The sequence below is a fragment of the Coenobita brevimanus genome, chromosome 41 (genome assembly GCF_032717465.1).
Source record: "Coenobita brevimanus isolate Jiangsu-jjx chromosome 41, ASM3271746v2, whole genome shotgun sequence".
Taxonomy (NCBI): domain Eukaryota; kingdom Metazoa; phylum Arthropoda; class Malacostraca; order Decapoda; family Coenobitidae; genus Coenobita; species Coenobita brevimanus.
The window spans coordinates 11,339,353-11,353,562 of record NC_136994.1 but is presented as its reverse complement, the minus strand read 5'-3'; positions in this window follow the sequence as shown (position 1 = coordinate 11,353,562).

Genomic DNA, 14,210 nt, shown 5'->3' with positions numbered 1-14,210 from the left:
AGGCAAGATAGACTACATAAAACAGGTGGATGAGGGCATACATAATTACAACCTACTGTCCTTATCGCTTGTGTAGCCTACATCACGGTAAACCCCCCAAAGTACCCCCATGGGCAGATGCAATGCCCTTAGATAGGGAAAAAAAGCTCGTTAGTTGCTGAGATGATGAAAATAATATTGAACAACCATAGACACTATGACAGGTAATGACACAGCCCATATTTATTTTGATGGATCAGTAATGGATAACGGCAGAGCAGGGTGAGGAACCCTGATAAGAGACCTGAGTACCAATACTTGTTTAGAAACGGAACTTGGCCATAGATTATCAGATGGCATTTCATCAACATCAGTTTAACTGTATGCCATATTACTCGGTTTAACAAACATAGTAAAAGGTGAAGGGTATGAATGCTTCTTCTGTGGCAGTCGTGGGGGGGCTAAAGTCATTTAAAAAATAAAAATCCAGACCATGAAGCAATAGCCTTGGAATGTAAGAATATACTTCATAAGTTAAACTCAGTTGGAAAAAATTATGATTTATCAATGCTATCATCTCATGTAGGGATAACTTGTAATGAAAGGGTAGATTCTATTGTCAAAAATGCCACAAAAAAGAATATAATCAATACTGAATGTTTCTTAACCTTAAAACAAATAAAGACCAGAATTAGAAGAACACAAGACACAAGAGAATTGAAAATCATTGAGAACAATATGCCAACAGCAACACCATGAAACATTATTCTCAGGTACTACTTGACACTGACTTTATGTATGAGAGGTACACTAATAAATGGAAAGATGCTGTATGCACAAGGCTGCGACTGAGATATGTGTACTATTGGCAATTAGGTGCTACCAACAATACCTAAGACACATGAAAGCTGTGTGAACAGTCAAGATCACACATCCTCCCTCACTGTGTGTGAGAATGTCCACTACTAAGTACCTACAGAAATAATAATATTTGCACTGTAACAGAGCAGATAATATGGATGTTCAATGAAGATAAAATAGATAAGCTATTAACGAAGTGTAAAAAAAAAATTAAAAACAGTTTTTAATGGGTAAAAATAGCCCTTATTTTACCCGGACAGTATGCCTGTAATAGTAATTAGTGTATGGAGCGCTCACTATCCACTCACTCAATGTAGTGCTGCCCTCGGGTGTCCAATCGGATTGAGCCGGTGAAGGTTTATATCCAAGGAGTGGTTGGGGTTTATTGCTCACGTAATACCACTCAGGGATGCGTGAGGCTGGTCACTCTCATCTTTAATGTCGGGACCAACTTGCCTAGCCCCGGGCTCCTACGCTCCTCATGGGGCAACGTAGGATTAGATGATGATGATGATGGTTCAGTAGATGTAAGGTTACATACAAAGTGTAAATATGCTTGTGTCGCTGTGCTTGAATTTAGTTGTATGTGTACAGCTCCGGACAGATGAAACGGCTACACCCCATCCACCAGCGACTTGGTTTGGGTCTCAGTGGTTCTGGTAACAGTTGCAGGTGGAGGGAGGGGGGATGTGGGAGGGTGAGGAGGGGAGAAATGTGGGCGGAGTTATATAGGGGGTAGTGTGGGAGGGTGAAGAAGCAGCACAGTCTGGCTGGTGGGAGGGGGAGACGAATGGTTGGGTAGCGGAGACGAGAGTCTGCTGGAGGGTAAGACAGGTGAGTGTGATTAGATGAAAAGAAATTACAAAAAATGAATTATTATAATATCTGCTGCATATATTGCATTTTATCTACTAAATAAAAACACTGTCTATTATTCACCACCGTATTTGGGTATCCTACTCATTATTATTATCCTTTGGATATTAGGCAATAAATAAAGATATTGGACGGTCTTTCAGACCCGAACCAATTTTTTCATAACTTTTTTCTTCAGCTATTTCCGTATTCCTATTATCCCTCGTGCTTGAAGTCCCCCTTTTTATCACTTTCTCCTACGCCCTACATTTTTTTTTAGGCATAAGACAGTTTAACTTTCTCTTTAAATAACCATATTTGTCAACAAATATTCCTTTCATTAATCTATTTAATTACCTGTTTTCTTTCAATATGCATTTGTCTAATAATGGGTGTTACACCTTAATTGGCGCCGCTATTTGACGTTTTGAATAAATTTGGTCTAAATTTACGCATATATTGCAGTCTCTCTCAAGTAGGCTGGCAACCTCACACATCCTCCCCCCTGCTTTCTCCTTCTCTCGTTACCCGTTCCCTCCTTTCCTTTTGTAGTACTGTTTATCTATTCTTTCTCATATTTTTAACCTCATTCCTTCTTACAAACTTTTAGTGCCATAGGAATTTCTCCCTTATCACCTACAGTCCTACTACATGAAAGTGGAAAAAACTGCCATCGGGAAAAGAATAACTGGAAATTTATGGCGAAGGTTACGATATTAGTTATTTAGAATGAAAGTGTTGGCAGATACGCATTCTTGACGTGATTATCACAGCCACAGCATTTCGCCTTCATAAAACAGAAGGACTATAGGTTTCATGCATTACCTCCTTACGTCCAGCATTACTGTGCAGAACGCCATGTATAACACATTAAGGACCACAAGGACAGTACTGGTAGTCATCGTGATTCTCATGAATCTCTCCATAGGCTATTGAAAACAGTGCTTTATGCTCAACTTCAGAATTATGTTCTCATCATGGCAATGATAGGCAAAGATAATAAAAACAATATATACAACCAAATTATCATTTATTATACAACAAAGCTCAAACTGCCTCCCTGATACCTGAAAAAAATTAAATACCTGATCATATATATATATATATATATATATATATATATATATATATATATATATATAAAATCATACAGGCTCTACACTTATGAAATTTAACATCGAGTAACCCTATATGCCCAAAGTAATTTCATCTGCATGGACTGACGTTGTAACGAAACTGGTTGTCCCCCTGCAGTAATTATTAATATAATTTTATGGTCATGTATGACTGAATAGTTTAGTTTATACAAGCGAAAACCTCAGAAATAATACTCACCGAGTATTATTCCTTCTCCAGCAGTTGCGCCTTCAGTGACACTTCCAAAATCCTCTGGCTTGTCAACATAACGTTTGCTAGGGTCCTGTGATGCAACCCTGCTTCGTGCAATACTCTTCTCATAGTCTTTTCGCTGATATCATGGTCTGTGCATCGGTTTCTGTGGCGTGTAGTCCAACATGGTGGTTTCCGTGTGGTAGGTTGCCATGCTAGTTAGTGTCCTCTGCTTTACCCAACACAATAAATTTTAGATCAAACAGTGTTGTTCATGGTTTAAAATATATATATATATATATATATATATATATATATATATATATATATATATATATATATATATATATATATATATATATAGGATCATGTATTTAATTTCTTCAGGTTACATGTGATTGTGTGAGCTGGTTACACCCTTGAGACTGCAGCACGGAGGCAGTTTGAGCTTTGTTGTATAATAAATGATAATTTGGTTGTATATATTGTTTTTATTATCTTTGCCTATTATTACCATGATGAGAACATAATTCTGAAGTTGAGCATAAAGCACTGTTTTCAATAGCCTATGGAGAGATTCATGAGAATCACTATGACTACCAGTACTGTCCTTGTGGTCCTTAATGTGTTATACATGGCGTTCTGCACAGTAATGCTGGACGTAAGGAGGTAATGCATGAAACCTATAGTCCTTCTGTTTTATGAAGGCGAAATGCTGTGGCTGTGATAATCACGTCAAGAATGCGTATCTGCCAACACTTTCATTCTAAATAACTAATATCGTAACCTTCGCCATAAATTTCCAGTTATTCTTTTCCCGATGGCAGTTTTTTCCACTTTCATGTAGTAGGACTGTAGGTGATAAGGGAGAAATTCCTATGGCACTAAAAGTTTGTAAGAAGGAATGAGGTTAAAAATATGAGAAAGAATAGATAAACAGTACTACAAAAGGAAAGGAGGGAACGGGTAACGAGAGAAGGAGAAAGCAGGGGGGAGGATGTGTGAGGTTGCCAGCCTACTTGAGAGAGACTGCAATATATGCGTAAATTTAGACCAAATTTATTCAAAACGTCAAATAGCGGCGCCAATTAAGGTGTAACACCCATTATTAGACAAATGCATATTGAAAGAAAACAGGTAATTAAATAGATTAATGAAAGGAATATTTGTTGACAAATATGGTTATTTAAAGAGAAAGTTAAACTGTCTTATGCCTAAAAAAAATGTAGGGCGTAGGAGAAAGTGATAAAAAGGGGGACTTCAAGCACGAGGGATAATAGGAATACGGAAATAGCTGAAGAAAAAAGTTATGAAAAAATTGGTTCGGGTCCGAAAGACCATCCAATATCTTTATTTATTGCCTAATATCCAAAGGATAATAATAATGAGTAGGATACCCAAATACGGTGGTGAATAATAGACAGTGTTTTTATTTAGTAGATAAAATGCAATATATGCAGCAGATATTATAATAATTCATTTTTTGTAATTTCTTTTCATCTAATCACACTCACCTGTCTTACCCTCCAGCAGACTCTCGTCTCCGCTACCCAACCATTCGTCTCCCCCTCCCACCAGCCAGACTGTGCTGCTTCTTCACCCTCCCACACTACCCCCTATATAACTCCGCCCACATTTCTCCCCTCCTCACCCTCCCACATCCCCCCTCCCTCCACCTGCAACTGTTACCAGAACCACTGAGACCCAAACCAAGTCGCTGGTGGATGGGGTGTAGCCGTTTCATCTGTCCGGAGCTGTACATAGGCAGAGGCACAAATATTATTACATGCAGTAGTGCGCACATTTGTGTGTTTACACAAATCTACATGTATACACAGAAATTTTAAATAGTGATGGGTTCATGTAAATAATAAGAAATTATGTGGGATTGTAAATACTATACTATAATAATGTATCTTTAACAGCCGAGTACGGTAGAGCAAGCCTAAGCTCCTTTACATTTTGGAGATTTTGTACTTTTTATTAGAAAGTGCATTATACTAATCTCGACAAATGCTTTCAAATTCACATTCAAATACCTCCCTTCAGTACATATCCCTCCACCACTCTATCCCCCAGCTGATTACTGAGGCCTCTACACCCCCCACACCCCTTTCTGGTTACATCCTCCCTATCACCCCCTCATCACACAATCTCCTCTTTTATCCTTCCGAGTACTATTATCCGAGCGACTACGTGTGTCATGAATAACTCCTTACATCTATCGTCGTGATTGTATGTATGTGTGTGTGAGTGTATATATATATATATATATATATATATATATATATATATATATATATATATATATATATGAGCGTCTGTGGTACAGTGGTAGAATGTGCGTTTCGTACACGGATGAACCAGGGTTCGCGCCCCACCAGGGTAATAAACTTTGGGAGTGTTCACCCGGCCACGTACTGCATTGGCGGACACAAGGGGTGCTGTGGTTGAACCAGTGTCGCTTACTATAAAGTGTGCTTGCACCAAGTCGGCTTGCGTGGGCCAATTACACTTGGTTCACAGACTTCACACACATCCAAAGCCACTACAATTACACTTTCAAGCATTTCTCACTCTACATACATCTCTACTAGACAGCCTAAGCCACTTGGTAGAGATACATTGGCTGTATCGTCCCGACTTCGGTCGGGATAGGCCGGTCCTGCAGTGGATACTCAAACGGATGATGATGATGATATATATATATATATATATATATATATATATATATATATATATATATATATATATATCATCATCCTGACCTCCTTTCCCACCCAAGGGCAGGGTTAGGAGTAGCAATGTCCAGACAGCATAAACTTGCCCATTAAAAATAGGCCACACTTCCATTCACTTATCATTCAAGCCCCCGGAATCCTGGCTCTACCGGATACGCCAAAAACATTCATCACATTCTGCAGCTTCACACCGTGTATCCGATTGAGTCAATTCGGACGCTGCCATGCTCACAAGGGGTGCCAAAATCCCTGATCACACACTTCTCCTCACAAAATTCATCCAGTTAGCTCGATCTCTTGTCAGTTCCCTAGCCTCACCGACTTCCAAACCTCTCTTCCTCACACACTCATCTACCATATCTCTCCACCTTCTCCTTGGCCTACCTCGCCTCCTGCATTCTTCAGATTCGCTCAGGTATACCTTTTTTACCAGTTTTTTGTTATCCATTCTTTCCACATGACCATACCATCTCAGGACACTTTCTTCGTCTCTGGTGTCCACCGACTTCCTCACTCCACACCTTTCACGAATCACATTATTTCGTATCCTATCCACTCTCTGTACTCCACATACATTCCTCAGCAGTCCTATCTCCACAGCTCTTACTCTTGACTTTTCATTTTCATGCCACGCCATAGTCTCACACCCATATGTTAGTGTTGGAACTAACACTCCCTCATGTAAGCCTCGTGCAGCTGCAACACTCAAGCTCTGTTTCTTATCAAGGCCTTCATTGCACCAGCCACTTTTCTTCCTTGTGTCACTCTACTTTCAACTTCTTTTGCACATTTTTCTCTCTTTTCTATCACTACACCCAAGTATTTGAACTCTCTCACCAATTCCAGTCTCTCCATTCACTGTGACATCACACTGGGAGTCACCTTCTCTCAGTAACCATCACTTTACTCTTCTCTACATTTACACTCAAGGCACGACGCTCACAGACATCAGCAAAACTCTGCACTAGCCTACCAAGTTCTTGTCCGGTACTTGCAAGCAGTACTACATCATCAACATACAACAAATTTGAGATATTCCATCTATCACCATTCATTACCAGCGCGATCCCTCTCTCCATTACTCGTGTTTTTACCTGTCATCACCCCATCCATATATATATTGAACAACCAAGGGGACTCACACAATCTTGTCGCACGCCCACACCGATCGTGAACCACTCACTTAGATCCCCGTTAACCTTTACACATGCTTCACTTCCATCATAAAAACTCTTGACAGCACCTCACAGCTTACCATCTACACCATACATGCGCAAAACTTTCCACAGTCCCTTTCTGTCTACTTTGTCGTATGCTTTTTCCAGATTCATGAATGCCATAAACACCTTATGGTCTTTCTCACAAGTCTTCTCTGCTACCTGTCTCACTGCAAATACTGTACTTGATCCACACATCCTCTGCCACTCCTAGAGCCACCCTGTTCGTCACTCACTAGGATTTCTGATATTCCTCTTACTTTCTCTATAATAATTCTTCCATATACCCTCCCTACCACACTCAATAAACTTATGCGACGATAATTCTTGCACTCATTTCACTCACCTTTATTTTTGTACAGAGGTACTATCACAGCCCTTTTCCACTCTGCAGGCACAGTTTCAATCATCCATACCTTCTTACCTATCTTCAACAAGCACTGCATTCCACTCTCTCCACTACACTTAAGCATCTCTGCATACACCTCGTCAACCCCAGCTGCTTTCCCATTTTTCAGCTGCTTCACAGCACTCTTCACCTGTGCGAGTGTCACGTCTCCTGGCACTGCATTCCTTCTCTGCACACCCTCAAAACCAATCATGTTTACAGCCGCTCTGCTTTCTCTATTCCCATTCATCAGGCTTTAAAAATATTCTTCCCATCTGGTCCTTACTTCATCTCCATGGTTAGTAACCTACCATCTGCATCCTTCACACCATCACATTTCTTTCTGCTTTCACTTCTACATTTCCGCACCTCTTTCCAGAATAAGTTCCTATTTTCAGAGTAGTTCGCATTCATTTTTCTTCCTAGATCATCATTTGCCTCCTTCTTTTTCCTCTTCACTAGTCTCTTTACGTGCTTCTTGCTCTCGATATACTCAGTTCTTATTTCAACTGAACCCCTATCCTGTAACCACTTTAGCCACTTCTTCCTCTTTTCCTCCACTGCTCTCTCAACCTCCTCATCCCACCATCCCGTACCTTTCTTCTTTGTTGTTACTCTTGCCACACCACACACCGCTTTAGCATTCCTAACTAAGCAATCCCTACATGCATTCCACAGGCTCTCCAGATCCATTTAATTCCAATTCAGTAATACTAACTCGTCCTCTACTTTGGTTCTGTATTCATCTGCCATTTCTTTGATCTTCAGCTTTGCAACTTTCAGTCTTTCTCCCTGGCTGCTCCTCTCTCTCTTGATCCACCTCACTCCTCTCAGCTTGATCTTGCATACCACAATCATATGACTGACAGACCTCCACATCGTCCTCTCACAGCCCTTGTATCAGCAACAAATCCCATCATCGACCTCTCTACGAGCACGTAATCAATTAGGCTTCCTTGAACCCGATCCCCGTTCCCTCTATACCATGTATATTTATGTTCAACTCTGTGTTTGAAATACGAGTTACAAATGCACAACCTCCTCTCCTGACACATATCCTACAGTCTCTTCCCCTTATCATTTTCTCCTGGTACTCCATAGCAACCCATTATGTCATCCTCAGGACCAGTGCCTAGTCTTCCGTTCATATACTCCATCACAATCACTTTATAGCTCCTGGGCATTTCTCCCACTACTTCACCCAGTTCATCCCAAAACCTGTCTTTCTCTCTCTTGCTCCTGTCCTCTCACGGTGCATATGCCACAATCACTGCCACTTTCACCTTCTCAAACTTGAACTTGACATACATACACCTTGAGCTGGCACATTTGTAGTCTCTCATTCCACTCTGCCACACCTCATTCATCAACAAAGCAACTCCTTCCTTACATCTTCCTCGCCCATTCATTCCTGATCTTACACATTTCACACCCTCCCACTCCTCCACTTCGCACCCTTTCATCTTCGTTTCACATAATGCCATCACAGCATATCTCACACTCTTGAACACATTCACCACTTCCACCCTCTTGCTCTCCTCATTCACACCTCTCACATTCCACATGGCCACACGAGTCTGCCCAATTGGTTGGGGCCCTGGGCACTTATTCGGCCCTCTGAGGCTCCCTGAAACGACTGCCATATTTAAGTGATTTTGGATAGGGGAATCTGGGGGACACTTAACCCTGCCAGAATCCCCGGTTAGATGGTTACCACCCAGCATAGTAAATGGTTTTCTGGGTACAGGAAACCATTTGGCTTGTCACTCAGTGTACAGATCATATGGCACCTCTACATTGAGTGAGTGGATGATGGGTGCCCCCACCTCATTTTTGTGTCCACTGCTGGACCGGCCTATCCCGGCCGAAGTGGGGATAATACAGCCAATGTATCTCTACCAAGTGGCTTAGGCTGTCTAGTAGAGATTATATGTAGGGTGAGAAGTGCCTGTAAGTGTAATTGTAGTGCTGGAGTGGCTTTGGATGTGTGTGTAGTCTGTGAACCGAGTGTAATGGGCCCATGCAAGCTGACTGGGTGCAAGCATACTTTATAGTATGCGACACTGGTTCCACCACAGCGCCCCTTGTGTCCGCCAATGCGCTACGTGGCCTGAAGAACGCTCCCAAAGTTTATTACCCTGGTGGGGAGCGAACCCTCATTCTTCAGTGTACAAGAACGCACACTTTACCACTGTACCATATATATATATATATATATATATATATATATATATATATATATATATATATATATATATATATATTTATTTATTTATTTATATATATATATATATATATATATATATATATATATATATATATATATATATATATACATCCCTCAAAAATTTGTGCAACTAACAGCTTTTCCATCACAAAATGTCTGCCAACTGCATTATCTTTGTTTCCTTATAGCTATTCAGGCTGCAATGCCGAATTCTGAATAAAATTGTTGGGAAAAATTATTTTGCATATTTTCTTGTGTCGTGATTTCCGTAAATTGTGCGCCGTCGCGCAGATTACGATCACCAAATTATTTTTTCTGACACTCCTTGGATTTACTCGGACCAATTGCAACAACAACAACAAAAAAGAAAATAGGTCGATATCAACTTACAGTCTTTGTAGACAAAGTTGGAACCGTGCCATATATTACAGTGAGAAAAAAGGGTCAACTTAACATGCCATTCTACCTCTTGGGTATAGCGGATCGTGAAATCGAGCCATCCGTCAACTCCTGAGTGTTGCCACAAGCTTTACAAGTGTCACCAGCTCAGTCTGGTTTAAACAGGAGAGGGATACCATGCAAAACCCAGCATCTCGAGTTGCCCCTACCCTGCTGAATGAGGACCGCCATTTTTTTGCCTGCACGCACTATCCTTTGCCTCAGCATAGTTGGCAAGACTACGTCCAAGGAGGAGAGAGCCCACATAATGACTCTAAGGGAGGTAAATGTCGCCATTACTGAGATCTGTAGGTGAGTTAGCCACTTCAAGTCTGTGTTGTGCATCCTCTCTGCCAGTCACCATTTGCCTCCCAATGTCGTTCCTCCACCAAAACGTCGAAAAGAACGGCCCAGAGTGACTTTCCCAAAGACTGACACACTCCTCAAAACGGCAGTACTCAAGAACCCTTTAATTTCTTCCACTGAATTGTAAAGGATGTACCCAAAACTGCTAGGACATGTGGCACTTCGTACCATCCATAAACGACTCCAGTGGCACCTCAACCTTCCCTGCCAGCGTTCTTTTTTTTTTTTTTTTATGTGTCAGACTCTGGGCATAGGCTTCGCAGCCTGCTATCAAGGCCCAGTAGTCCTCCTACATACCATACACCTCCACATGTCACCACTTCGGCGCTAACACCCACCATCCATTTTGAATACATACTAGGGCTGTCTCATACAGGACTGGTGTATTGGTATTAGCTGAGGTATTTTTACGACATGTCGGCGGGTCTACTGGTAGATTGGTAAAGTCTGCTTTTATGAAGGTCAAATCCTTACACTGTTCCCTGCCCCAGCGGGGATATGAACGTGAGTCCGGTAGGACTGCAGGCCACCTCTCTACTGATTGAGCCACCGCCTCCCCCAAAACACCTCCTAACCCAATGGATGAAGCACAAGAGGGTGATGTTTGCAAAGAAATAAATCCACTGGAGTAAGGAGCAATGGATGAAAGTACAGTATGTTTTAGTGATGAGAGCATGCTTCATTACATCAGACTGTGTGCAACGCAAGTGAGGCGGCCAGCAGATGCAAGCCGCAATAACCCTCATTACACTGGCATGATAATGAAGCGCCCTGCATGTGTGTTGGCGTGGAGTATTTTCAGTGGGGAAAGGGCTGCTGGTGATTTGTTCTGTCACCTAACAAGAAAATGAGTGGTGATAATTACCTACAATTGGTAATGGATCATGTGCACCCATTCATCGACCTGCATGGTGGACAGGGCATATTTATCCAAAATGGGGCTCCCTGCCACAGAGCCCAGACTGTAATGGATTTCTTTAAGGACCATAGCATCCAAGTGTTGGACTGGCCAGGAAATTCACCTGATCTTAACCCCATTGAGAACTGCTGTACATCAAAAGGAAATTAGCAGCTGTCCCAACCACCTCTGTCCCACATCTTCAAGCTGCAGTAAGAGAGGTCTGGGAGACTTTACAGGATGATTACCTGGAGAACCTCGCTAGGAGTATGCCTCAACGTCTGAGGGAGGTATTCACTCTCAGAGGAGACATCACCAACCACTAAACTTTCAGATAAATTGTTTTTATTTGTTGTTTTTTCAAGTCTTTTTTTTTTTTTTTATAGCTCTGTTTCATCTTTATCCACTGACACTTGTATTACCATTCTCGTGAAAGAAGCGTACAAACGTACAGACAGATTCACACATACACAACTTGACTTTATTATTTAGGTAGCTACATTAATTATGAGAGAGAGAGAGAGAGAGAGAGAGAGAGAGTCTCTGCAAAACGACTTATTACCCATCCCCGCCCCGGAGGGGCTCGGAAACGGGTATTGTTTTCACTCAGTTTGTCTGCTTGTTTGTTTGTCTGTCTGTCCGTCTGTCTGTCTGTTAACAACTTTACGCGAAAACTATTGGTGCGATTTTGACTAAGATTACACAGATGATGGGCTATAACCTTCTGATCACCTGATTAAATTTTGGGCCTAACTGGGCCAAGGCCCAGGCTGTAGGCCAAAAAAAAAAAGTTTTTTTTTTTCCATAACTCGTTTCAAATTCGTTATATCGACATGAAACCAAAACCTAAAGGTGCATCTTTGAAGTCTGCATCCTATAACATGCCTCATTACATTAGGGGGTCACCCCATACTTAGCGGTAGGGGGGTGAAGGTCAGGTGGGTAGAGCTTAAAATTCAAATGGGTATAAAATCATTAATATTCACCAGGTTTCATCTAAATATGATATGTTACATCTTTGACTAGATAATCTGTTGTGTTTATGCGTCAGCACTGAAAGGACTGCCGCGGACAGGTTTACTGTGCATTGGCACCGCTTCTTGTTTAATAAGGATTGTGTGTCGTAAAATATGGATTGTGTATCGTTTACTAAGGACTGTGTTTCATTTAGTATGGAGTGTGTGTGTGTTGTTTAGTGAGGACTGTCTGTTGTTTAGGAAGGATTTTGTGTCGTTTTGTAAGGACATTGTGTCCTTTAGTAAAGCTTGTGTATCGTTTTCGTGTGCGTTGAGAGTGCTTATTAACCTCTCCTGCTTGGGACAACCTTCGCTGTGAGTGGCGTCAGTTAGCTATTGAATCTACAGTGAGGTGGACAAGCTAGTGCTGTGTTGATGCTCTGGCCTTTGATTCACTGGAATTCCAAACCCATTGGACTGCAGGCTGTCCTTGCCATCCACCTTCAGTCCACCATTCTCTTTTGGGGGACAGGGAGGGAACTAAGGGAAATTTGTATAACCGGGTAGTGGAGCTGCCCAGTTATATCGGTGCCATCAAGTGAAGGCGTCCCTCTCCAGTATCTGTAGCCTACTCTGTTCACCCTGGGAACTAAAGCAAACCTTGTGTATCAGTTCAGTTCAAAGACTTGCACCTGGATTTGGAAAAGTTGTTTGGTACTGAAAGAATAACATTTTCTGTCCGACTTTGACCCTCTTCGTGCTTGAATAGGGAGGGAACATATAGTAGTTCAGTCATTGAGCCCGTATCGTCTTGTCGTTTGTACTAATGTAATCACAATACATTATTTGTTTAAACTTAACCTAAATTTCCATCTCTCCATCTTCAATCCTGAGTTGTAAGAGTAGACTGACACTACAGTAGAATATGGTGCTAGTCACAGAGAAGTGCTATGTAGAGCTAGGGGGACTAAAGTCTGTACCAAGTTAGTGTAAAGCCAATATAGCCAAAAACTGTAGCCATCATCCAGCCTTCAAAGATCCTGTATAACTTCGTGTGAGTCAGTAACAAAGAACTAGAAAGCACTCAGAGAGGGCATACCTTTGCCAATGCCATTCCAGGATCAGGATCAGGATGCAGATCCGCCCCATAATTTAATCAATTCTTTCTTGGTTCTTGCCCCACCCTTCCACAAAATTTAATTGAAATTCATTGAGAACTTTTGAAGATATCGTGTGGACAAACGAACAAACAGACAAACATAGGTGAATACATAACCTTCTCCAGCTTCGTTGGCTCAGGTAATTAACTATTTAGTCACTGGCACAAGAGCCACAGGGATTCGTCCCACATTTTCTGATGCAAATTGTCAGATCCTGCAGCACAGGGCAAAAGTGGGAGTGAGAACACCTGCTTTCATGGGGCCACTGTCTGGACATCAGGTTCTTCACGGACACCCACATTATGGCCCGTATTCTTGTTCAGTAAGGAGGCTCCCTACCACCTCTTCCTCGGTGATTTATTTTTGAACATGCTTATGTAGTGTGTGAAGATATTAGTGTTATTTTAGCAACACCAAAGACGATAGATAGTAAAGTATAACAAAATAAAGCTTTCTTAACCAACAAGAATGTCGGCCTATGTTTGGCACTGAAGAATGGAACGGCCAGAATGTGTCCTAAAGAAACTAGATATTTGTCTTCCAACTTTTACTTCGACCTACACGATCGGACAGTGTGCATAACAGTGTTTGAGCCCTGGGTCGTACTCTAGGTGGCGTAGGAGGGTTCGTTACACCTCTTTATTGGCGATTTATTCTGCATACTACACCTTAGAATACCCCTATGTGTTATTTCTATCGCTCTGATATCGACGTAGATTGTATCAGTGACATTTAAAAGGATATTAAGGTGCAATGTATATGCCTTACTCTATAGCTAGCTGTATGATGTATATA